At 49.1% G+C, this 23,524-nt stretch overlaps 1 protein-coding gene across 10 annotated transcripts in view; it reads left to right on the forward strand.

Moving 5' to 3' along the window:
- Positions 1-23,524, forward strand: part of ATP2B2 (ATPase plasma membrane Ca2+ transporting 2) — a 503,137-nt gene that overhangs the window by 295,863 nt on the left and 183,750 nt on the right. For 4 of the 10 annotated variants that reach the window (XM_066352101.1, XM_066352092.1, XM_066352094.1 and 1 more), the window contains one exon: positions 16,312-16,449. The exons of 3 other annotated variants lie outside the window; for them this stretch is intronic. The gene's annotated coding sequence lies outside the window, so the exon portion shown is untranslated. Of the gene's footprint in view, positions 1-1,550; positions 1,599-1,878; positions 1,944-4,698; positions 4,718-16,311; positions 16,450-23,524 lie in introns of those variants that run through there. 3 more of the 10 variants (XM_066352098.1, XM_066352097.1, XM_066352099.1) reach the window with 3 other exon arrangements.

Raw genomic sequence — 23,524 nt, forward strand, 5'->3', positions numbered from 1 at the left:
TACCTGGGGCTCCTCCCTGCCCCCTGCAGGGTTAGAATTGGGAAAGTCAGCAAGGGGGCTCTGGACTCCCCAAGGGTGGGCTGCTGTGGGCAGCCACTCCCTGCTAGTGAAGTGGCCATTCCTCACCACTTCTGTCCTCTGCTCACCCAGATTGTGTGGGGAGGGGTCTCTGTGGCTGGCCTTCTCCAGTCAAGCAAGGGCCCCAGGGGTCTCAGGGTCCCCACATAAAGGCCCAGCCTGGCTCGACCTTCAGAAGGGTAAGTGAGCAGGTGAGCTCAGCCAGCAGAGGGTCTTGGTGTGATGCTGCACACCCCTGGCCCAGTGCAGAAGGGGTCCCCTCTTCACCTGCATTGCTTTCTAAATCACTGGGAGGAGGCAGAGCTGATGTTTGGGGCATTTCCAGGAGTGGCGGGTGCCATCCGGAGAAATTCTCCTTTGACGTGTGCAGTAGGAGGGGGCTTGGAGTGCAGACTGCTAGAGCTTCCGCCTGTTAACTTCCTTGAAAGGGCAATGACAGGTTTGGGGCCGCAGCTCTGGGGGAACCCTGCAGGGAAGGATCCAGGAAAGATGCTGATGGCCCCTATTATTTAGCCACCTTCATATGCCCAGTCCCATTCTCATAAGGGCCTATACTCATCCACAGATTTGCACAGATGCACATATACAAATATAGTGCACATTGGAATGCACTATATGTTTCAATCCTAGACACACATATGGAGTACCCATATAGTACACTATATGTTCCAGTCACAAACACTCATATGGAGTACCCATGCCCACAGATACATCCCACCACATGGGAATACAGCTCACATCTCTGAATACCACCTGCTCACCTGCAAAATACAGTGGACACATGAATGCAGCATGCACGCACATACACCTATGAATATAACATGCCCTACACATGCATGTAGCACTAACATAGGAATGCAGTGGGCTGCACATGGGCAAATTGGCCTGCACATAGTGCCCTGCAGCAGCCACAAATGTGGTGTGTGCCCATGTGAGGGCTGGCACAGGTGTGAAAGCAACAAGCGCAAACATCTGGGGTCCTGAATGCCAGCTGCACGCATGTCCATGCACTGGCAGGCACATACTAGAATGCACCCATAGGCGAATAAAAGTTGCACACATACGAAGACGGCCCCGGACACAGAGATGCAACACTTCTGTGGAGACTGTGCATCCCCCATCCCTCAGCCTCCAGGCATCTCATGGAAGTGAAAGTGCCTCTGGGCACTAGAGAAAGGCTTGTCCCTCAGGGGTCTGCCCTGGAGGACAGAAGAATACTATCCCCCAAGTAGCTGCATGGCCCCACACAAGCCTGAGGGGAGGGCCAACCCACATTCCCAGAGAGCTGTGATTGTTTTCAGCAAGGCCATCTTGGGTTATTGATGTTCTGCAGGGAAGGCTGCCCAGTGTTGGAAAGGAGACAGGAGGGGGCGGGCGCAACTGCTTCCCATGGCCCAGACCGCAAGGACCCCACAGGCCCCCTTCTCTGGCACCAGGAAACCGGCACATTGGTGTGGGATCTCTGAGAGATGGGGCTCGAGATGCCTCCAGCATTCTCCAAAGTCCTCTCCAGACAGAAGGTCAGAAAAGCTGCCTGTGGCTTATGCATAGAAAGACTGGAATGCTGGCCCCCTCCCTCTGTTCTCTCTCACTGTGCTCTCTCCCTTTCTCTCCACCTAGCACAAGTATGGGTCAGGGAATTTGGGTAAATAATAACCCAGCAAATATTCACTGAGCAGATTGCTCTGCACGCATTGTTGCCATGGGGCCTCGCATAGCCTTGTTATTCCCATGTCACAGGTGAGGAAGCTGCACAGAGAAATGAAGATACTAATCCAAGGTCACACAGCTGGAACATGGCAGAGATGGAAGCCAGGCCATCGGGCGCCCTGCCTGCCCTCTTAGACCCTCCCTCTTCCTCCTGTGTGAGTCCAGTTCCAATTTGGGTTGCCAACATCTTGGGAACCAACAGGCCAAAAATGTGTGATCTTTTTCTGATGAGGATCCAAGAAAGGGTCTCTAGGGTCTCCTGTGGGTAAAGGCAGAGCCCTCCCCAGGCAGGTTCGGCCCTGTCCTGCCATCCCTTTACTTCATGGAATTGCTGTCACCTAGAAAGCCAAAGCAGATGTGCACACTTTGATGTTACCTGGCCTGGGCCTATTTATTAGAGGGAAACTGAGACTCAGCCAGGTCCAAGGTCACATTGTGCTCTCTGGAAAGCAGGGAATCTTGCCAACTTCTCTCAGGTCCCAGACAAGAAGCAGCAGCAGTTTATTTGGGCCCCTAGACTTCCCCAGATGTTTGACTCCAAGTTAAAGGGATAAGCACACCAGGCCCAGCCTCTACTCTTGACCTGCGGTGTGACCTTGGGCAATTTTCACTTTGTCTCTCCGCACCTCAGTCTTTCCATCTGTGATCAAGGCATGCCTGTCCTGCCCTGTCTCAGGCCACAGTTGTCTGTGAACCTTGAGCACTGTAGAAGGCTGTGCATAGAGATGTGATTGGCGCCAAGGCCTGGGGCCCGAACAGATGAGCACCTTGCTGCTATGATTGGCCAAGGTCAGGAAGGGAAGCAAGGAAGGAAAATCGCTAGACTAGTGGATTTCAAGCATTAATGGACATAAGAATCACCTGGTGAGGGGCAGATTTATGCTCCCTCCTCACTGATTCAGGAAGTCCTGGGGGCTGCCTTGTCACAGGTGTCCCAGGGTTTATATCTCCACAGCTCTGTGCCCCAGGGCACCAAGGTGATTGAGAAGGGTTTGGAGGAGCACTATAGGCTTTCAGAGCTGAGGCGACTTGGGCATCAGGCTCTTTCCCCATTCCTGCCCTGTCTGGGGAAACTAAGGTCACCTGGCAAGTTAGTGCCAGAGTGAAACTGAAACTCAGGTCCTCAGCCTGCTGCACACATGTCCAATCACTGGCAGTCCTCTATCCCACCCTTAGGCCCTGCTCACCCTACACAGCTAAATCAGGCCTTTCTGGGGGCGGGTCAAACTTCAAACCCAAAATGAGGCTATATTCTCAGCAGCATGGCTGGGAGGGGTGCTCCAGATTGAACCATCAGGCCCTCTGGTTGAGTCCTGGTGAAGCCTCTCTCAGCCATATGACAGCAGAGACACAGCTCTTCTTCTGTAAACTTTAACTTTTCTAGAAGGGGGATAGATTTAAAGCAGAGATGTTGGAAGATTTTAAATAACGTGAAGCAGCTGGCACATAGTAGTAGGTTTAGGGCCAAGGTAGAGGGTCCTAAGGAACCCTGAGGTGTGGGATGTGGCTCCTGTCAGCCCCTCTTAGTGGAGCTGTCCAGTGCACAGGTGCTGGGTGCCACGTGCACACTCATGCTGTGGTGGGCCAGGGCATGTGGTGGATCAACTGTCTCCCCTACCTCCACCTGGAGTACACACTGCAATGTGGGAGGCGAGGCTGGGTCTCCTGCCCTCTTCAAGGCCAGAACAGTGAACCTGCAGAAATTCATTTCTCCCTTCCAGTGGGAGCCTCAAACAAGAAAATAAGGAGACTGTTCCCCTGGACAGAGTCAGTTGGGTGTCTATAAGAGCTGGTACTAGATGGAGAAGTTGGCAAGGGCCTGGCATTCACAGCGATAAGATGGAGCCTCAGTTTACCTCTCTGTAAAGTGGATCATAGCAGTACCCACCTCTCAGGCTGTTATGAAGGGCAAATGGGAGAAGTAATGGACATAAAGTGCCAAGCTCAGGGTGTGGCCCATATTTATGGCTCAGTGATTAAAAGTTGTCAAATTTGAGACTCAGGAGATGTGAGTTCATTAGCTGCCTCTGCCACTTAAGGGTGCCCTTGATTAGTCGCTTTGCCTCTTCAAGCCTTGGTTTTTGATCTGTAAAATGAGAGTATAGCTCCCAGGCTACTCACTTCATAGGGCTGTTTCTTGACAACAATAAACAATAAGTGACACTTTCAACAGCAACTCCTGAGAACCTACTGGATGCCAGGCAGTATGCAGGGGGCTTCACCGGGGTCTCTGGTTGGGAGCCCTGCAATGGATGGAGGAAGTGTTAAGATCTTAGAAGCTCATGTACAACTCAGGAACCTCTGAAGAGTCAGAGTGGAGGGCAAGATGGCTGGGCCTGATGAAGGTGGCGCTTAGGACCAGAGCTGGTGTCCCTGAGGCTACAAAGGGCCCTAGGTATGCAAGAGAAGCCTTTTGGTCTGAGGTCTGGGCCCAGCTCAGTCACTGGTGGGAGACCTTGGGCAAGTCATGTCAGCCCCCTGGTCTATGACTTCTCCTTGAAAGAGGGGGAGTGATCCTGCCCGCAGCGTGTCTTCAGTGAGGGCAGACTGTCCTGACAGCTGGCTCTGGGGTTCTGCGCTGAAGCAGGGCAAGTCTGCAGCAGCAGTTATAGCCACTGTTTGTTTCCTGTGGTTGCCATAGAAAGTTACCACAAACTGGATGACTTACAACAGAACTTGATTCTCTTACAGTTCCAGAGGATGAAAGTCTGAAATCGAGGTGTCGGCAGGGTTGGTTCCTTCTGGAGGCCCTGAGGGAGAGTCCCTTCCCTGCCTCTCCCCGCTTCCAGTGTGGCCAGCAGCGCTTGCCATGCCTACATCATTTCAATTTCAGCTCCCATCTCCATCTCACCTTCTCTGTGTGTCTCTGTGTCCCCTCCTTTTTTAAAAGGACATCAGTCATTGGATAGAGGGACCACCTGAAATCCAGGTAGATTTCATCTTGAGATTTTTAAACTAACTACATGTACAAATATATGTATTTCCAAATCAGGGCATATTCTGAGATCCAGGTGAACGTGAATTTGGGGAGAGAAGCTATTCAACCCACTAGAGTCTCTAGTATTTATTGTTTGCTGCTAGTAAGTCCTTTGCACAGTGTCTCATTTCTTCCTCACTATCACCTATTTTACAGTAAAGAAACCAAGGCTCAGGGAGATTAAGAAGATGCCCAAGTCACACAGCAAGTGAGGGGCAGAGCTGGGATTTGAACCCAGGTCTCTGGTGATCTCTCTCCTTTCCACCTTTTTGGAGCTGGCTGGGGGCTGCCCATAGCCAGGAACCCATGGGCAGGAACTCCAGCAAGCCCTGTGTTAACACAGAGAGAAGAGCAGGAGATGGGCAGGGAAGCTTGGTGGTATGAGGGGGCCTGCACAGCAGAAGATTGAAAGACCACAGTCCTTTAATCTGTCACCTCGGTGTCCTCTTCTGGAGAATGGGGACAGTAATACCAAATCTGTGGAGTGATAGCCAAATTCTAAAATGCTAATCATAATAGTTATTACTAAGAGTTAAAATGTATCCGTCCCCAAGCACTTAGCAAACATTTTTTCATTTAACGTATGGGAAGGTAATTGCTATTCCAAGCCACATACTAATAAGTCACTCTACCATTAAAAAATTGGGTGTTGTTGACCTAGTGACTTAACCTCTGTTTACTTCTCCATAAAATGGGGTAAACATTAGTATTCACCTTCCTAGTTGTTCTGAGAGGCAAATGGGATTTACGTGAAGTGACTAGCCTGGGGTTACGATCCAGTTAAAGGTTCAGAGGGTGTTTCTTCATTTATAAAATTGGGGTAATAATAGTGTTGCTATTATTATACTACTGTTTGTTGTGTGAGGATTTGGTGAAGTAATGCAGAGGAAGCACTTGGCTCAGGGCTTTTCCAGAGATTGGTATTAAAATGACCTCCTCTCATGCCATCAGCAATTTAATCAAATTAAATCCCAATGCCAGTGTTTACTGCTGTGTGACCTTAAGCCAGTGGTTTTGCCTCTCAGAGCGTGGCATCTGACGTGTAAAGTAGGGTTGAGGAAAGCTGCCTCACAAGGTACTGCATGTGACGTGATGGATAAATGCCTGTCACAATGGAGCCCTGCTTATATCAGACATTTGAAATATGTCAAGCTTCTGTCCTGCTTCTGGGGAAACACCTCCAGAACTCTTTCTTAAATATGCCCTCAGAACAGGTCATCCTAGCCCAAGGGGGTGGATTTAATTTTTGCAAAGACCCTGGGAAGTCATGCTGTAGTGGAGCATGGGTTCAAAGAGTCTATAGGAGGAACCTGTGAACAGATGAGGCTATTTTGGGTCCAAGAGCTGCGTAGCTTCGAAGGAAGGAAGCAGGTCTCTCAGGGGCTCCCACAAGCAATTTCCTATAAAGTGGTGGCATTCTCCATGCTAGTTTGGGCTGCTCCACCAGGCCGTGTCTGGCCGGCCCAGGGACCATTTTGCTTGGGCAGGGGGAGCATCATCCAGAGGAGCTTCCTCAAACTCCTACCTTGCTGGCTCGCTCAGGAGTGGTGCAGGGGGATGAGCTGACACAGTTTTCTGTTGAGGCTGTGGTGGGGTGGGGGGTACTTGGGAAGCTGGTTGAGGGTGATTCCCAGCTTGCCTGAGGCTTCTATGCTGGGTGAGGGCCATAAGCCCATTCGAAGCAAGGTCTGCTGGGCCCTAGCTGACTGAGTCTCCCTAGCTTTCTAATCGGTGTCCATAGTGGGGCACACAAGCCATGTGGCCGACTTAGCAGTGATATAACATGGTGGTTCCAGACCAAGTCTGGGCCCAGTCTGCCCAGCGTCAAATCCAAGACCTGGGCACTGGCCAGCTTTGTGTCCTTCATCTTCAAGCCTCAGTTCCCTCAACTGCTAAATGGGAACAATAATAGTGCCTTCCCTGCAGGGTTGTTGTGATTAAAGCTGAATTGTGTGGATTCCCAGGTGCATTTTTTGATGTCTCTGAAACAGGTTTGCCTGTTACAACTAGTGGCAAGTCACAGTAGAACCAACCTTGCATTTTTCTAAAATATATATACAAAAGTAGTGATGCATCTTATAATGGATGCATCGCAGATTCAGTGAAATATGGTAAATAAGGTAAAACCTGTAAAGGATTTAGAACAGGGCCACCAGGCAGATGGGAACTAGCCAGTCTCCCACCTGCCTCCCAAGCTCAGTCATGGTGGGACTTTAGGTATTTCTGTGTACCTCTTGGGAGCCTTTGTGTCCTCTTCTGAAACAATGAACATGAGAATACCCACCGTCTAGAGCTGCAATGAGAAGCCAGCACATTTACGTGTGTATTACATGCCCAGCTGAGTGCCTGTATACAGTAGATGCTTACTAATTAGCAGCTCAGAACAAACAACAAGGTGATGGACAGAGCCTTAACTTACAGGAGAGGTTAAATACACAATACAGTGTACATAAGATGTGTTGTAGAATTGTTCACCTGAAACCTGTATAATTTTGTCAACTAGTGTCACCCCAATAAATTCATTCAAAATGAGGGGAACAAAACAACAACATTAAAGGTAGTACAGGGAAGAGTTTGAAGCACAGACTCTGGGATTCTAATTTCTGCTCCACCACTTCGTTGCTGTGTGACCTAGTACAAATTTCTTAACTTCTCTGTGCCTTAGTTCCACCATCTGTAAAATAGAGATAACAAAAGTGTCTAACTCATAGGATTGCTATGGGAATTAAATAAAATTAAAGTGCTTAGGGCAGTGTTTGGCAGAGTGTAGGCAATTTTTACTTGATGAACTTCTAATGAGTCTCTTCTAGTCCAATAAATGGTAGCTAAAATAGACACTGGGCTTAATAAAAGAACAATACAGACCACACTCATTTTACAGTTGGAGCAGCTGAGGCCCAGGATGCATGCTGATTTACCCAAGGTCACAGGGCTGGCTCTGCCCAGTGCTAGAACCAGACCCCAATGTCCAGGCACCAGCCTGGGTTGCCTCCTTGCCCATGTTGGTCTAGGACTCTGTGATTCTTATGGAGAAGGGGGTTCTTGCCAAAGCAAGGATGATTTCTAAAAGAAGCTGCAGCCAGATGCAGCATCACTGAGTCAGGGTTGTTGCCAGAAGTGGTTTCATTCTTCCTCCATGGCTCTGCCCATTTACCACAGGGGCGGAGTACAGGGGAAGAGGCTGAGCTGGGCTGTGCCCAAGGCCAGCAGAGCCTGCCCACCACCATGTAAGCCTACCAGCCAGCACTTCCTGGACTCCAGATGCCTTCTCGGTGGCTGCTGCAGGGTTGACACAGCAAAACTCCCTCCTAAAGAGAGCAAAAGTCCCATCTGACCAGCTGGTCCAGCCACCAGGCAATGCCAGGGCCACCAAAGTGAACTGAGGCAGGCGTTGAGGATCAGAGACCTGGATGCAGCCTGGCCTTGACAAATACCGGCAGTGACCTTGGACCTGTCACTTGGACACCTGTTTCCCATCTTTGAAACAAGGTCTTTGGGGCAGATAGCCTCCAGGAACTTTAAAATTGCTCTGGCTTTACTGATCACGAAAGTCACAGGGAAGGGGCATGGTTAGAGGTAAGGAGCCCATGGCTGTGTGTGTGTGCACATCTCTCTGGATCTGGATGGAGGTTCATAGCAGCACGCCTGTTTAGCAGCAGCGCCTGCGCAGTTCCAGAGTGGTCCTTCAGAGGAGGCAGGTATAAGGTTGCACAGCCCAGCAGCTGGAGTACAGGCATTACAGGCTAGTGAGGGGTACCCAGATGGGGCAGAACAGTGTCCACACTGTCATATGTATTTGTGATTCAAAGGTTGCTAGACCCAGTCTTTTCCTAGCAACTATCTGAAGGCAGGAGATTAAGGGCTCTTTAGGCCACTCTAAATTTATCAACTTACATGACTCACTTCAGATTAAAATGCGGCCCTTCTCCCCATCCCACCCCCAGCAAACTCTGGATTTCTAAACTCAGAGGATGTTGAAGAGAGAAGAGAATGTAAATCAATAAAACCAATACTGGCTGAGTACTTGGTGTGTGCCAGCCGTGTGCCAGTCTCCTCGTCGGCCCAGAGATGAATCAGCTCCAGAAACAGCTCCCTGAGGAGCCCGGGCAGCCCCGAGAGAAGGTGGCTGCTGAGAGCAGCCAGCCAGCCTGGGCTGGGCCATGAGTAACTTCCATGGCCAAGGCTTGGCCTCACCAGTCACGGTCTTTGGATCCCATAGGGCCGTGATGGCGAACCTATGACACACATGTCATCACTGACATGCGTAGCCATTTTTGATGACACACAGCTGCATGCAGCCGCATACCAGAGAAGTAGGGGGCCACATGCCGAGAAGGACGTTTCATCCTCGGCTCCTGCACAGCCAGGTGCAGTAGCCGAGGATAAAACATTTGCTGTAGTGTAGACACTCTGTGCAGGAGGTCTGTAGGCCAAAACATTTTTGTTATTTAAACTATAAATGTCGCGAAATTATGGTTTTTTTTCTCGCAGTGACATCCCCCCCGAGTTATGCTTGGTTTTTTGGCGAATTTTGACACACCAAGCTCAAAAGATTGCCCATCACTGCCATAGGGCTTCGGTTTCCTTATCTATAAAATGAGGCCAGTTTAAGGAGGAGCCTGTGGCCTTGGCTACCCCTATGCTCATGCTGTGGCCTGGGACCTCCAAAAGCTTCTCCAGGGAGTTTCTCTGAACTCCAGAGCCAAATCTCTACAGTGGGACTGCAACAGCTAACGTGAATACAAATGCTGGGGTTGAAGAGCCAACAAGCCTGTATACCACAGTCTCCCTGAACCTCTCCACAGCCTCCAAGGCAACCTGGAATAACAGTAGCCCCTGTTGTTAACTGAGCACTTTCTATGCTAAGTTCTCCACACACATGTGCTCCTTTACCTCTTACAACTGTGAAGGGGCCCATTTACCGAGCAGGAGATGGGTCTCCAAGAAGAGCTGGGTTCGTGGGAAGACTGAGGCTCCTATCCCCAAGCTTGCCCAGGGCGAGTCCAGAAGCCCAGGACTCCGTCCATAATATTGACTGTCACCCCACAATGCTCATATATCACTCCAGCCCTCCAGGAGAAAGGACACGGCTGGGGGCCATACCTCAAGCCAGAAACAGGGCCATTCATACCAGACCAGTGTCCCCAACACAACTGCCCACAAGGAAATGGGGGCAAGTTCAGGATACTGTGGGGCTGACGCTTCGGCAACAACAGGTCTGGACCCAGCAATCAACTATGTCCTTGCTTTTTATCCTCAATCCCTAAAAGACACCTGGGTAACCCTAATGAAGTTGGAGTTATACTGGGTCCACATTTTGGAGAGAGAGGATTTACATTTCTTAAGTACCTCCCAGGCAGTACTGAGAGAACTAGAGTTCGAACCTCATCTTTGTCACAGACACGTTGTATCCCTGTGGATGAGTTATTGTTCATTTCTAAGCCTCAGTTGCTTTACCTCTATAATGGGAAATGATTGTAGCCACGTGGAGATTATGCAAGACCTGAGTGGAAGGCCCTGTGAGCTCCTGCCCAATTCCTGGTCACTGCTATGATCACCACCCTGGCTAGCAACATGCACATCTTGTGTCCATCCTGTGAAGAAGGCATTCTTATCCTCACTTTACAGATGGGAGCACAGGTTCCTCAGAGAAGTCCAGGGACTCGCCCCTGGTCCCACAGGTTAGCAATAGCGCCATGAGTGGGAGCCGGTCAGTTCATATATTTGAGTTATATTCCTGGGGCCTCTGAGGGCAGCCAGGGACATACTGGCCAGATGTGGTTGTCTCTGCCAGGAAGGCAAATTCCAAGAATGCAGAACTGTGGACTCAAAGATGGAGGAGACAGAATAGGGCAGTTGTTACGAGCAAACCCTAGGCAGGGGTCCCCAAACTTTTTACACAGGGGACCAGTTCATTGTCCCTCAGACCAGTGGAGGGCCGCCACATACAGTGCTCCTCTCACTGACCACCAATGAAAGAGGTGCCCCTTCTGGAAGTGTGGTGGGGGGCCGGATAAATGGCCTCAGGGGGCCGCATGTGGCCCGCGGGCTGTAGTTTGGGGAAGCCTGCTAGAGACTGAGAGTCTGGGGTTGATTCTAAACCTAGCACTTACTAGCTCTGTGACCTTGAATAAGTGACTTAACCTCCCTGTGCCTCAGTCTCCTCACCTCATTAGAGAAGTAAATAATAGTACCAACTTCATACACTTTTTGTGCAAATTAAATAATTTAATAGGTGTAAAAAACTTAGTGCCTGAATAGGATGATCAGTGAATATCAGCTGTTTATTGTTATTAATCATACAATCAGAATGAAAGGAGGAGCCAGGCCCAGCCCTTCTCCCTCTCTCCCTGAATCTTTTCCCAGCCTCCTCCATGACCCCACATGGCCACCAGGGGGCCCTTCTCAGAATGTCATCTAGCCTGACACTCTTGTCAAGGCCTCCAGCACTCCCCATTGCCAAGCAGATAAGGCCCAGACCCCTCGGCCTGCATTCAGTACTGTGATGTGGGGCCTGTGATGTGGCCCCTCCCTACTCTTCTGCATCTTCCGTGATTCACCTTCACACCACTTCTCCTTTCTCAGTTAGTTACTTTATCCACTAAGTCAGTCAGTAATTGATGGTCAGTATGAATTGGAGTACAGCTCCCATTCACACTGCCCTTTTCCCACCTCTGAGCTTTTGCCCAAGCTGTGCCCAACCCCAGAACACCCTTTAGCCATCCTTCAAAGCCTCTCTTAAATGCCTCTTTCTTCAGGAAACCTTCCTGCCTCTCCCTTTATTGTAAGTTCCCAAACTGCTGACACTGGACCTCTGGAGTCATGCTGTAATGCTGCTGATAAGCTTGATTTGTTTTTATTTTTGTGTTTTTTGGAGATTTCATTAGAATATTTTTGAATAAATGCAATGAATAAACAAAAGTATGAACTTCCTCATTGGTCCTCCAATGTCCTTTCTTGCCCTTAATCATGTTTTCCCTAAAGCACCAGATGGATTCTTTTAACAATATGAATCAGACTGTGGTGCTCTGTGATGGAAACTCCATAGTCTTCCCCATGGTGCCTGGGGTCCAGACTCCTCTCCATAGCCTATCAGCACTTCAAGGTCTGGCACCTCATCCCACCCTTCTCTCCTCACTCACTCTTCCCTAGCTTACTGGCCTCCTTCCCATTCCTCAAACTGCCTCTTCCCTGCCTCAGGGCCTTTGTGCATGCTGTTTCCCTAAAGACTGCTTTTTCTCTTCTTTTATGTTAGCTTCCTTCCCATCAAGCTAAATGGTATTTTTCCACTTAGGCTATTTAAAGGAGCTTCTTCTGTCACAGCTTGTTTTTTAATAGAATTTATCACAATTGACATTGTTTTCAGTATATATCTCTTGTTTGTTGTCTGTCTCCCCTCAAGACAATCAGCTCCTTGAGGACAGGAAGCTTTACTGTCCTATTCACTCTTGTATTTAAGGGCCGAGAATGGAGAGTTGGTGGGTTTGTTTTGTGCAGTTGTGAAGGAGAAAGCAGTGTCTGTCCTCCCTTAACATCACACTTGACCTGTTATCTGCAAGACAGGGGAAGAATGACTGTGAGAGGTTGCCTGGGAACTTCATGTTCACCCACCTTCCTTTGTGGAGAGGAAGTGGAGGGAGAGAGAGTGGGCAAGGGGTGCCACCTAATGAGACAAATGCAATTTCTAGTCTACTGCCATTCACAGTCTAGGTGAAGAGAAGACAGTAGACAGCCAGGTCTGTAAATTTTGTAACACCAGGTCGCAGCTGGATAGTGCAAGGCAGAAGAAAGCAGAGGGAAGTGCAGGAGGAAGAGCTCTCCTATGTCCCTTTCTCTGGAAATTGGGCTTTGTTGCATTGTTTGTAGTGCCTCTGTGTACTTTCAATATTGAAGACACCTTGATGATGGGTTTGGGGACCGAGGAGAGAGGGAGAGAGAGAGAGAGAGAGAGAGAAAGGGAGAGGTGCAAGAAGCATCAATTCCCATATGTGCCTTGACCAGGCAACCCAGGGTTTTGAACTGGCGACCTCAGCGTTCCAGGTTAACACTTTTCATACTGCACCACCACAGGCCAGGTGTTGGGGACCAGGTCTTAATGAAGGGAAATTTCTGTTGGTTAAACCCACACAGGGCTGAGCCCTGCAGAGAGTGCACCTGACACTTACCTGCCCCACCCTACAAGTCCTTCTTCCCCGGCAGGGCCCCCTGACCTGCCAGTTACTGTGCCCCAAACCCATGAAGCAACCAGGCAGCAACCTGGTTTGGAAAATCCTATTTTCCTTTTTTAAACTGTAAATGTTTGTGATTTGAATTATAAAAATAATGCATGCTTGTTGAAACAAATGGAATGATACAGAAGGGTCTATAGTAATGTAACAATTTTTTTCTCCCTACATTTACCTCATGTAACCCTTGTTGATATCCTGTTTTGTCGATTCTGGAATGTACGTTTTTTCCACATTTCGCACCCTTGAGATCAGGATGTATGTGGGAGCTGATGACAAGTCCTAGTTTTACTGAAAGCACTTTTTCTTTCTTTGTGGTACAAAAAAAAATCATGGTGTGACTTAACAATTTGACTCAGAGTCAACGAAATATGGCAATTTGCTGTTTCTTTCCTTTGCTTGTTCTTTCATTTACTGGCAGATATAAATTCAGAGGGGTTCTTTTCTTTTCTGTAGGATCATTTTATTCATACCCATGACTTTATTCTGACCCTTAGTGTCCTATAGCCACCCTGATGGTTCGGCAGGCTTTGAATGAGAGACAGAAGAAGTTAGTGCACATGACACTGGTCTGGGCACTACCAGCTGTAGTCTGCCCTCTCTGCGCCCCCAGTCTCACACTGAGGCCCTAGCATACCTGGGGTTGGCACTTCCCTCCTTCTCCCACAACGTGGATGGTATGGCATAACAGGACACGTCATCACCCCCTTCCCAACCAGGTAGCCCTGAGACCCAGAGAAGGGCAGGGAGTCTGCACTCAGATAAAAAGATTGGATGCAAAAGATTGGCTTTAAAAAGCCACATGCAAATAAGGGCAGCAGGTAAAGTTAGAAAACAGGTTCAAAGTTCAGACGAGAGAACAGAAGGGCAGAAAACATGAACTTGAAAAGACATTTCCCTCAGCCCCAAAGCAAATAAGACATATTTTTAAATACCAACTGAAGCAAATAGAGGCACAGAAAGTCCAAGGTGATCTGCTAGCACCGTTGACTCAGCCCCCACCAGGCTCAGGTCTAGCACACACCAGGAGGCCCAGGCAACCAGATGCACCTGCTGGCCAGAGCACCTGCTAAGGGAGTTCCTTCCTAGCGTTAGTTTCTGAATCAGAATCCTGCTGACTGAGTGCAATGCCATTGCACCGTTCTAAGTGCTCCGCGGGACTTATTTAACACCGCATTCCTCTGTCACGTATTATCTCATTTTACATATGAGGAAACTGAGGCCCTGTGACATACAGTGACTTGCCCAAGGCCAGGCTCACTCCAGAGCAGCCAGGTTAACCATGACAACAATGGCCTCACAGTCCCAGAGTGCCCAGTCTATCAGGGAGACCAGTAATCACAAACCAACATGAGCACCAGGCCAGGGGAAGGTCCTGGCAGGCCTTTCTTTCGGCTGTCAGAGAACACCAGCCAGCCAGCCAAGCGAAAGGATAAATAAGAGCTAGCCAGCTAGAAGGAAGGGAAGAGGTGGGGAGGCTGCTCTAGGCAAAGGCACAGCTTGAGCAGTGTGGAAGCCACCACCAGCAGCCCAGAGGCTCCAGGCAGGAGGGGGGTTGAGTGCTCAGCTGGACAGGTGGCCGGGCCAACCCAAGGGCTAAACAGTTTTAAACTAGGAAGTGATATGACAAGATTGGCCATTTGGAAGATCCTGTAGCACTAGTGAGGATAATGGTTTGGAAGGAAGAGGTTGGAGGCCCACAGGAAGGAGTCAGACAGGTGTCCTATGAACAAGGGCAAAATGGAGGGCAGGTTCCCTAAAGAGGGGAGACAGGCCAGCTGACAGGGCGTCAACAGGGAGGCCATGATGAGTCCCAGTTGATGTTAGATTTGTTGGGAGCCTTTCAAAAGGGATGGAGATGGTGAGAAGGGAACCCACAGAGAGAACCCATGAATCTGTTTAATGAGAGGCCAGGAAGATAATTATGAGCTGACAAACATGTTTAGAAGCCATGGACAGAAGGAATGTGAAAGTCCTTCAAAAAAATGGAAATAGCCACCCATTCTTTCATTCCACAAATATCAGTGAAGGTCCTACTATGCTCCAGGCATTGGGATACTACACTGAATTCAATGACCAGTTCACTGCTTCATGGCTTTTATTCAAGGGGAGAAGATAGACAATAAACAACAATGCAAGTGGATGACATGTAAAAGAGCATTTGGTGTATGGAGAAAAATAAGGCAGAAGAAGGAAGAGGGTTGTCTTAAATAGGTAGTCCAGGAGGCCTACCTGAGAAGGTGGCATTTGAGCAGAGACCTGAGGGAGCCATGTGGCTGTCTGGGCACGACGGTTCCAGGCAGAAGGAGCAGCCAGTGCAAAGGCCCTGCCGGTGGGTGCATGCTCAATGGAGTGGAGGGGAGTGAGTGAGAGGGAGGGCAGGAGATGAGTTCAGAGATCATGGATGGAAGGGTATAGATTATACAGAGCCTCATGGGCCATTGCAAGAACTTTGGCTTTCTCTCATTTTCAGTTCTCAGCAGAAGAGATTCTCTGGCTGTCTGTGGAGAACAGATTAGGGGTGAGGCTGGGGGCGATGAAAGGCTGGGAGACGAATGAAGAGGCTATTGCAGTGAGCATGGTGAGAGAATATGGTGGCTGGACCAGGGTAGAGACTGTATAGGCAGAGAAAAGTGATCGCATTTTGGATATGTTTAAAAGATAGAGCAGACAAGATTTGCAGATAGATATTTGATGAGATCATTTTATTATAGAATTGAAGAGCTGGGTTAACTCTAACACCTAGCACAGTATTTAGAATCTGATATGCACTCAGTAAATATGGATAAAAGGATGGGTAGATTGGTGGGTGGGTGGGTGGATGGGTGGATGGATGGATGGATGGATGGATGGATGGATAGGAGGGTGGGTTGGGAAAGGAATGTAGTGATGGAGGGATGGGATTGGCAGGCAGATGGATAGATGGCTGGGTAGAATAGAGATGAATGGATGGAGGCAGAGAGGCAGAAGAGAGGAAAACAGGCAGGCCTTGAATGCCAGACTAAGAAATCCAGACTTTTTCAGAGGCAGTAGAAACCATTGCAGGTTCTCAAACAGGGGTGTGATAGGATGTGAGTAGCATTAGAGGCACTCTGAGATGGTGGCACTGGGCATTGCCTGGCACTGTGTCCCAAGCTGGTAACTTTCATGGACACTGATGGCCAATCCTTTCTGTTTTCTGCTGTCTAATCCCCCACTGTCATTCATTTATCTATTAACAAGTATTCAGTGAGCACTTACTCTGAGCTGAGGGCACTGGGGTATGTTATGAATGAACCAGACCAGTCTCTGCCCATAGAACACATTTTTCACCCTCCACAGGGCCACAGAACCACAGAACCAGAGACAGGATGCAGGTTCATGCCCACCACCTTCATGCTGAGAAGTGAGAGATTGAGAGATTGCCCTCTGCCCTTTTCAGCAACCTTGACTTCCTACAGCCTCAGTGGGGACCCTCAGGTAAGCCAGGCAAAGCCTTATGACTGGTCTTGGAACCCTAGTGACCCCTAGCACAGGGTTTCCTTGTTTGGAGTTTTTGTTCTTTAGTTTCACCTGGGATTTTATTTTGGTCATGTGTATATGTGCGTGTGCTCTTTCGGAGAAGTGCTGGGAACAGGTAAAAGAAAAGGGACCCGCATGCATTTAAAGTCCACTGTGTTTCAGTCTCATTCCATATATTTGTTCATTTAGCATATATTTCATGTACTCTCACTATGTGCCATGCACTGTTTGAAGAAGTAGGGGGTATACAGTTGACCTTTAAATAACATGGGGGTTAGGGACACCAACCCCCTTCCATGCTGTCAGAAATCCATATATAACCTTTGACTCCCCAATAACTTAGCTACTAATAGCCTACTGTTGACTAGATGCCTTACCAATGACATAAAAGATCAATTAATACAAATTTTGTTACATGTATTACCATATTTCCCCATGTATAAGATGCTCCCATTTATAAGACGCACCTTAATTTTGGGGCCCAAAATTTGAAATAAAAATGTATTACGTAAAATTATTGAACTCAAGTTTTATTCATCATAAAATTCATACAAGTTCTCATCACTGTCAAAACTCCCATCCATTAGCTTGTTCTCTTCTGTGTCTGATGACGAATCACTATCTTCATATAGTGCCTCGTCCTCAGTTCCATCTATGGCATTTGAAATGTCACACTTCTACAACTACTGATAAGACACACCCAGTTTTGTTTTGTTTTGTTTTGTTTTCCATTTTTCTGAAGCTGGAAACAGGGAGAGACAGACAGACTCCCGCATGCGCCCGACCGGGATCCACCCGGCACGCCCACCAGGGGCGAAGCTCTGCCCACCAGGGGGCGATGCTCTGCCCATCCTGGGCGTCGCCATATTGCGACCAGAGCCACTCTGGCGCCTGAGGCAGAGGCCACAGAGCCATGCCCAGCGCCCGGGCCATCTTTGCTCCAATGGAGCCTTGGCTGCGGGAGGGGAAGAGAGAGACAGAGAGGAAAGCGCGGCGGAGGGGTGGAGAAGCAAATGGGCGCTTCTCCTATGTGCCCTGGCCGGGAATCGAACCCGGGTCCTCCGCACGCTAGTCCGACGCTCTACCGCTGAGCCAACCGGCCAGGGCCACACCCAGTTTTTAGACCCCAAATTTTTTGAAAAAAGGTGTGTCTTATACATGAGGAAATATGTTATGTTATACACTGTGTTATTGCAATAAAGTAAGCTAGAGAAAATAAAATGTTATTTTAAAAATCATAAGGAGGTGCAAATACATTTATAGTACTGTACACATTTTTTTTAAAAATAACTTATGTATACATGGACCGATGCAGTTTTGTTCAAGGGTCAAATATAGTGGTGAGCAAGACAGAGGAAGTCCTGCTAATAAATAAATAATTCTTGTGGTGAGTGCTACAAAGAAAATTAAGAGGGGAATTGAAGGGGCTGCCTTGTACAGCTTGAGCAGGACACTCAGGGAGAGCCCCACTGAAAGGTGATGTTTGAGATGATAAGTACCTGCCATGCCAGCATCTGGGCTATAAACAATTCCAGCAAAGGAGCCAGCACTTGCAAAGGCCCTGAGGTGGAACTAGCAAGGTATATTCAAAGATCAGAGGCCATTGTGGCTAAGAGAGGCCATGAAAAGGAGAGAGATGGACCAGGCAGAAAAAGTAGTGAGAGGACAGATCATATGCGGCTTTGTAGGTCATGGTATGGAGTTTGGATTTGGTCCCGACACTGAAGGGTCTTAAGCAGGGATAAGACACATACACAGCCCTGGCTGACTGCTATGTTAAAAAGGGATTGTCATCTCATTCAATCTTTGCAACAATTCTGGGCAGTTGGTATGAAATTTTCATTTTACAAATAAAGAAACTGAGTTGCACAGGAAGTAAGTGGCATAGGAAGGTTTGAACCCACGTCGGCATGAGCATATTCTCCACACTTGACCAGTGGGCACCCACAGAAGGTTCCTAGACCAGGAAATGATATGGTTGAAGGATACTAACCAGGGGAAGGTGCCTCGGGTTTGGCTCCTGCCCATGTGCCTCCATGAACCCAGGAGCAGAGCGCTAGCTGAAGGGCCAGCCTGGGGCAGCAGGCCTTTGGGTCAGACAGGGAAGCCCTGTGCTCAAGCCGCACAGTAGGCCATGTCAGATGGTCCTCGGCCCATCTTTGTGATTCTCTGCAGAATGAGCAGAAGGATGGGCAAGGCTCTGCCCACCGCCACCTGTGACTCTGGAGAAAATGTGGAGACAGGCAGAGTAAATGTGGTTTCTTTGCCATAATTCACAAAGGCCTGCTCTATAAAGTCTTCAATAAGAGATAATTGAGAGGCAAAGGGAGCAGAACCCACTGCTGGAGGTGGGAGAGGAGCCTTTCATAGGTCTCCCAGGCCAGGGAAGGCTGTTACAGGTGTGAGCCCCCAACACTTGCCTTGAGCACCCGCTCACGGGAGGGGGTGCAAAACCACCACCTTCTTCCTCTTCTGATTCCTTTTGTCACCCCACTGCTCTCCTCCTACACCTACCAAAGCCTAAGGATAAAGGCATCATCGTGTCACCCTCCAACCAATGACCTCACCACTCTGAACCTCAATTTCAACAGCTATAAATGAGGCGATTAAGTTTCCTGGGCAGGACTTCATTGAAGAAGCTATAAGAAACCCTTTACTCAGTGTCTGGCATGTAGTAAGTGCTCAGTTTAAAAAGTAGACACCACCTCTGTGATGGCATGGATGACAGTGGCTGTTCGGCCTCCTAAAGTCTCCTGGCCTCTTGTCCCATGCCTCTGCCCCCTCCCCTCACACAGGACTCAACCTGAACCCTCACGCAGCACCTTTCACAGAGAGGGTCCCGAGTCAACTCTGCCCAGGCTTTGCACCCAGACCTTCTATCTCATTCTTATCCTCATGACAACAGTACAAGCAACGTGTCTTCATCCCCATTTCATGGCTGAGGAAACTGAGGCTCAGGGCCAGGAAGAAGTCTACAGAAAGTGAGGAGCTGGGCTCAAACCAGGTCTGCACAGGAAATCTCCTTATTTCCTAACCTGCAAGGGATTTTTCTTGGGCCATCAGTGAAGGCCGTATTCTGTTGAGAGCCAGTGAAGTATAAGGGGATTTTCCCGCATTTGGAGGCGAGGTTTTACGAGAAGAGAGAGATGGTGCAATGGGTCATTGCCCTGGTTCTGCTGTAGCCATAGAGTTAGGGCTGTGGGGGCACTGCAGGGGGGGGGGCAGTACAGGGTCAGAGCTGGAATGAGCAAAGACCAGCCTGGCTGGTGAGTGAAGACAGAGCCCAAGGTGGGGCAACAGGTAGTGAGAAATTAGCCCAGGCAGGCCAGAGGAGGTAATGGCTGCAACAGGTGGGTGTGGAGAGCTCAGAATGCACAGGCACGCCCCAGGGCCAGCAGCCTTGGGAACAGCTGTGGGGACAAAGGTGCAGGAGGTGCTGAGGGCAGCCTGAGGATCCTCACCTTTGTGTGGATCCCCAGCTTGTCCCTTCCTCTCATGGAAAGGCAGCTGGGGAAGCTGTGTGCCCATGGGAGAGGCACATGGTGGCCAGGCAGTGAGGAGGGTGCCTGCTGATCAGCTCGTGTCCTCCAGGACCTGCAAACTGTTCAGGTCTTTCTCTCCCTCCCAGGAAGCCTCAGGTTCCTTTAGAAGCTGCCAAAGTTTCTCTGCACCCTTCCTTCCTCAGTCTCAGAACTGACACAAAGTCAGAGCCAGCACACTTCACTAATGCTTCAGACCTTATAGAGAACCCCATTCCTCCTTTCACAGGGAGGAACTGGGCTCAGAGAGGTCTAGTAGCCGCTCAAGGTCACACAGCAAACAGGTGGCAGAGAAAATAGACTCTGGGCTTGACTCACTCTTAAAGGAACATCATCTTTATTTGCATATAGAAGAGAAAGAGGTCCCTGTTTTTCTTGATTCCTGGTCCTCTGGGTGCCCAGCTCTGTGCAGAGAATGATGGTGATGCGCTGGCCCATGAGCTCTTTTGTGGGCAACTCTAGCATTTGCCTGGGCTGCAGTGGGCCAGCCCAGCAGTTTCTTTTGGGGAGTTTTTTCAGGGAGATGTTTGGAAAGCGAACTAACAGGTCTTTTCCACCACCATGAAGATTTCCAGCAATAGAATTATTAAAACCTCCCATGGCCTTTCTCCCACCCACTTTGTTATGAAAAACAGCTCCTTGGTGGCCAGGCAGGGGACAGAGCAGCTGAAATCCTAGAATGAAACCTTCAGAGAATTCCCCAGTGAGAAACTCCCAAGTTGATGGCTAATTCGACCCAGGGGATCCCAGCTTGGAATCCAGGCAGCCTCTCAGGAAGGGATTTCCAGTTGCTCTGGGCCCAGAGCCAGGGTGCCTCCTGAGCTCAGGACTTCCGCCTGCTCTCAGAGCTTGGGTGGTGTTGGCAGGGTGGGTAGGGCCTTGCACATCTCTGATGCTCAGTAAGTGTTGGTTGTTAAATAAGTACATAGGTAGATTGATAAGAAAGAAGGACAGAGGGAGGGAGGCAGAGAGGGAGGGTTAAGTATGTTCTATTAGGAATCATTTGTGCCATGTGACTTTGGTCAATCACTTCACTCCTATGCTGTCCATCTTCCTGTAAAATGGAGACAAATATACCTACCTTTCAAGGTGGGTTGAAATGAGAAATAATGCATGGGAAGTGCCTGGTCATCTCCATCATCAACCTCAAGATGAGGTAGACTACATAACATGTGAGCTTGGAAGACAGCCCTGAATCTGTCTCTGAGAATTCCTGTTATGAACTGTGTCACCTTTGACAAGTGACTTCACCTCTCTGGGCCTCAGTTTCCTGATCCATGAAATAGGGATAAAAATAGAACACCTGCCCTGGCCAGCTGGCTCAGCGGTAGAGCGTCGGCCCAGTGTGTGGAAGTCCTGGGTTCGATTCCCGGTCAGTGCACACAGGAGAAGTGCCCATCTGCTTCTCCACCCTTTCCCTTCTTCTTCCTCTCTATCTCTCTCTTCCCCTCCTGCAACGAAGGCTCTATTGGAGCAAAGTTGGCCCTGGCGCTGAGGACAGCTCCATGGTTTCCGCCTCAGGCACTAGAATTGCTCCAGCTGCAATGGAGCAATGCCTCAGATGAGCAGAGCATCGCCCCCTAGTGGGCATGCAGGGTGGATTCTGGTTGGGTGCATGCAGGAATCTGTCTAACTGCCTCCCCACTTCTAACTTCAGAAAAAATACAAAAAAAAATTTGAACGCCTGCCCTGGTCAGTTGGCTCAGTAGATAGAGCATCAGCCTGGCATATGGATGGCCCAGGTTTGATCCCTGGTCAGGGCACACATAAGAAGCAACCATCTATTTCTCTTCCCCTCCCTCTCCCCCTTCTCTCTCTCTTTCTTTCCCGCAGCCAGTGGCTCAATTGGTTGGAGCATCGACCCCAGGCACTGAGGATGGCTTGGTTGATTTGAGCATTGGGGTTGCCGGGTGGATCCCAGTCGGGGTGCATGTGGGAGTCTGTCTATCTCCCCTCCTCTTACTTAAAAAAAATAGAGTACCTGTTGCAAGGTTGATTGTAGGGATCAAATGAGAGTCAAATTGGTCTAGGGAAGCACTACCCCCTCCTATGTTGTTCCTCTTGTTCTGACCAGGAGGGACAGTGCAGGGGGTAGTGGCAGGTCTGGGATGGCAGAGAGAGGCCTTTCCCTGAACTAGGGAGTGAAGGATGTTTTAATTTTAGACCCCTGTGAGTGAGCAGAATATAGGATCCCTCAAGCTCAGTCTAGGGATAAGGACCAGCTGAGAAGGTTGCTGTGATTGACAAGCCTTGAGGGAGACATAGAGCCAGTAGGGTTTAAGGACAATGACACCACACTCTAAAATTCCAGCCTTAGTGCAGCTTTGTTCAGCCCCTGAACTTCCCACTCTCCCTCTCCTCACATCACCAGCCTGGCCAAGAATGATCTGCCCTTGGGCCAGTTCTCACCCACTTGGGTAGGATGAGATAGGGAGGCTTCTGTGAGCCCAAATGTGGCCTGTTTAGCAAACAGGGGCTGAGGGTCAGTTGGTATGAGCAGAGCAGGCAGTAACTGGGAGACACGCATTGCAGAACAATTAAGGGTTGTCTTCAGGAGGTTAGCAGGGTTGGATTACCGTCCTACTTTCCCAGCTGTGTGGCTGGAGCAAGCTGCCCAAGGCTCAGGCTCCTCATCTGTGAGACGGGCATTATAACAGAGCCTACATCCCGGACTGGCTATGAGGATGGAATTAAACAGTGTACCTAAACACTGCAGGGTACCACCTGGCAAGGGCTTGCACCTATTTGCCCACTCACCTGTGTAGTGAGCATCTACCATGGTCCAGCACTAATGTGAGCAGTGGGATTTTATGGTAAAAAAAAAAAAAAAAAAAAAAAAAACAAGGCAGTTTAGGGTGATCGACACACCCTGGTTTGCCCAGGACATTACCAGCTTTAGCACCAGAAGTTCTGCATCCCAGAACGCTTCTCAGACAAACCAGGATAGCTGGTCACCCTAATGCAACCTCTGCCCCCTCATGAAGTTTAAAGTTCAGTGGAGAGAAACAGATAAGTAAATATATAACAGACATGGATAAAAGTGTTGTTTAAATGCAGTAATAACACAGAATAAATGGGCAAGCTTTTTATTTTTGATGGGGTGATCAGGACAGGCCTCTCCAAAGAGGTGACATTTGAACAAGGCCCCTAAGAGGTTAAGGAGTGAGACCTGTAGACATCGGGGAAAGAGCACACCAGGCAAAGGAACGGCATAGGCAAAAGCCCTAAGGTGGGCACCTACTGGCATGTTGGAGTAACAGGAAAGGTGATGCGGTGAGTTGAAAAGGGTGGCCAACCAAATTAATTGGAACTCCTTTCAGAAGTAAGTAATATAAATGCCAAGTCAAGTTAGCCTAAGAAAAAATTATGCTTTGAGCCTGACTAGGCGGTGGCACAATGGATAGAGCGTCGGACTGGGATGCAGAAGACCCAGGTTCAAGACCCCGAGGTCGCCAGCTTGAGCATGGGCTCATCTGGTTTGAGCAAAGCTCATC

The sequence above is a fragment of the Saccopteryx leptura genome, chromosome 10, assembly GCF_036850995.1.
Source record: "Saccopteryx leptura isolate mSacLep1 chromosome 10, mSacLep1_pri_phased_curated, whole genome shotgun sequence".
Classification (NCBI taxonomy): Eukaryota; Metazoa; Chordata; class Mammalia; order Chiroptera; family Emballonuridae; genus Saccopteryx; species Saccopteryx leptura.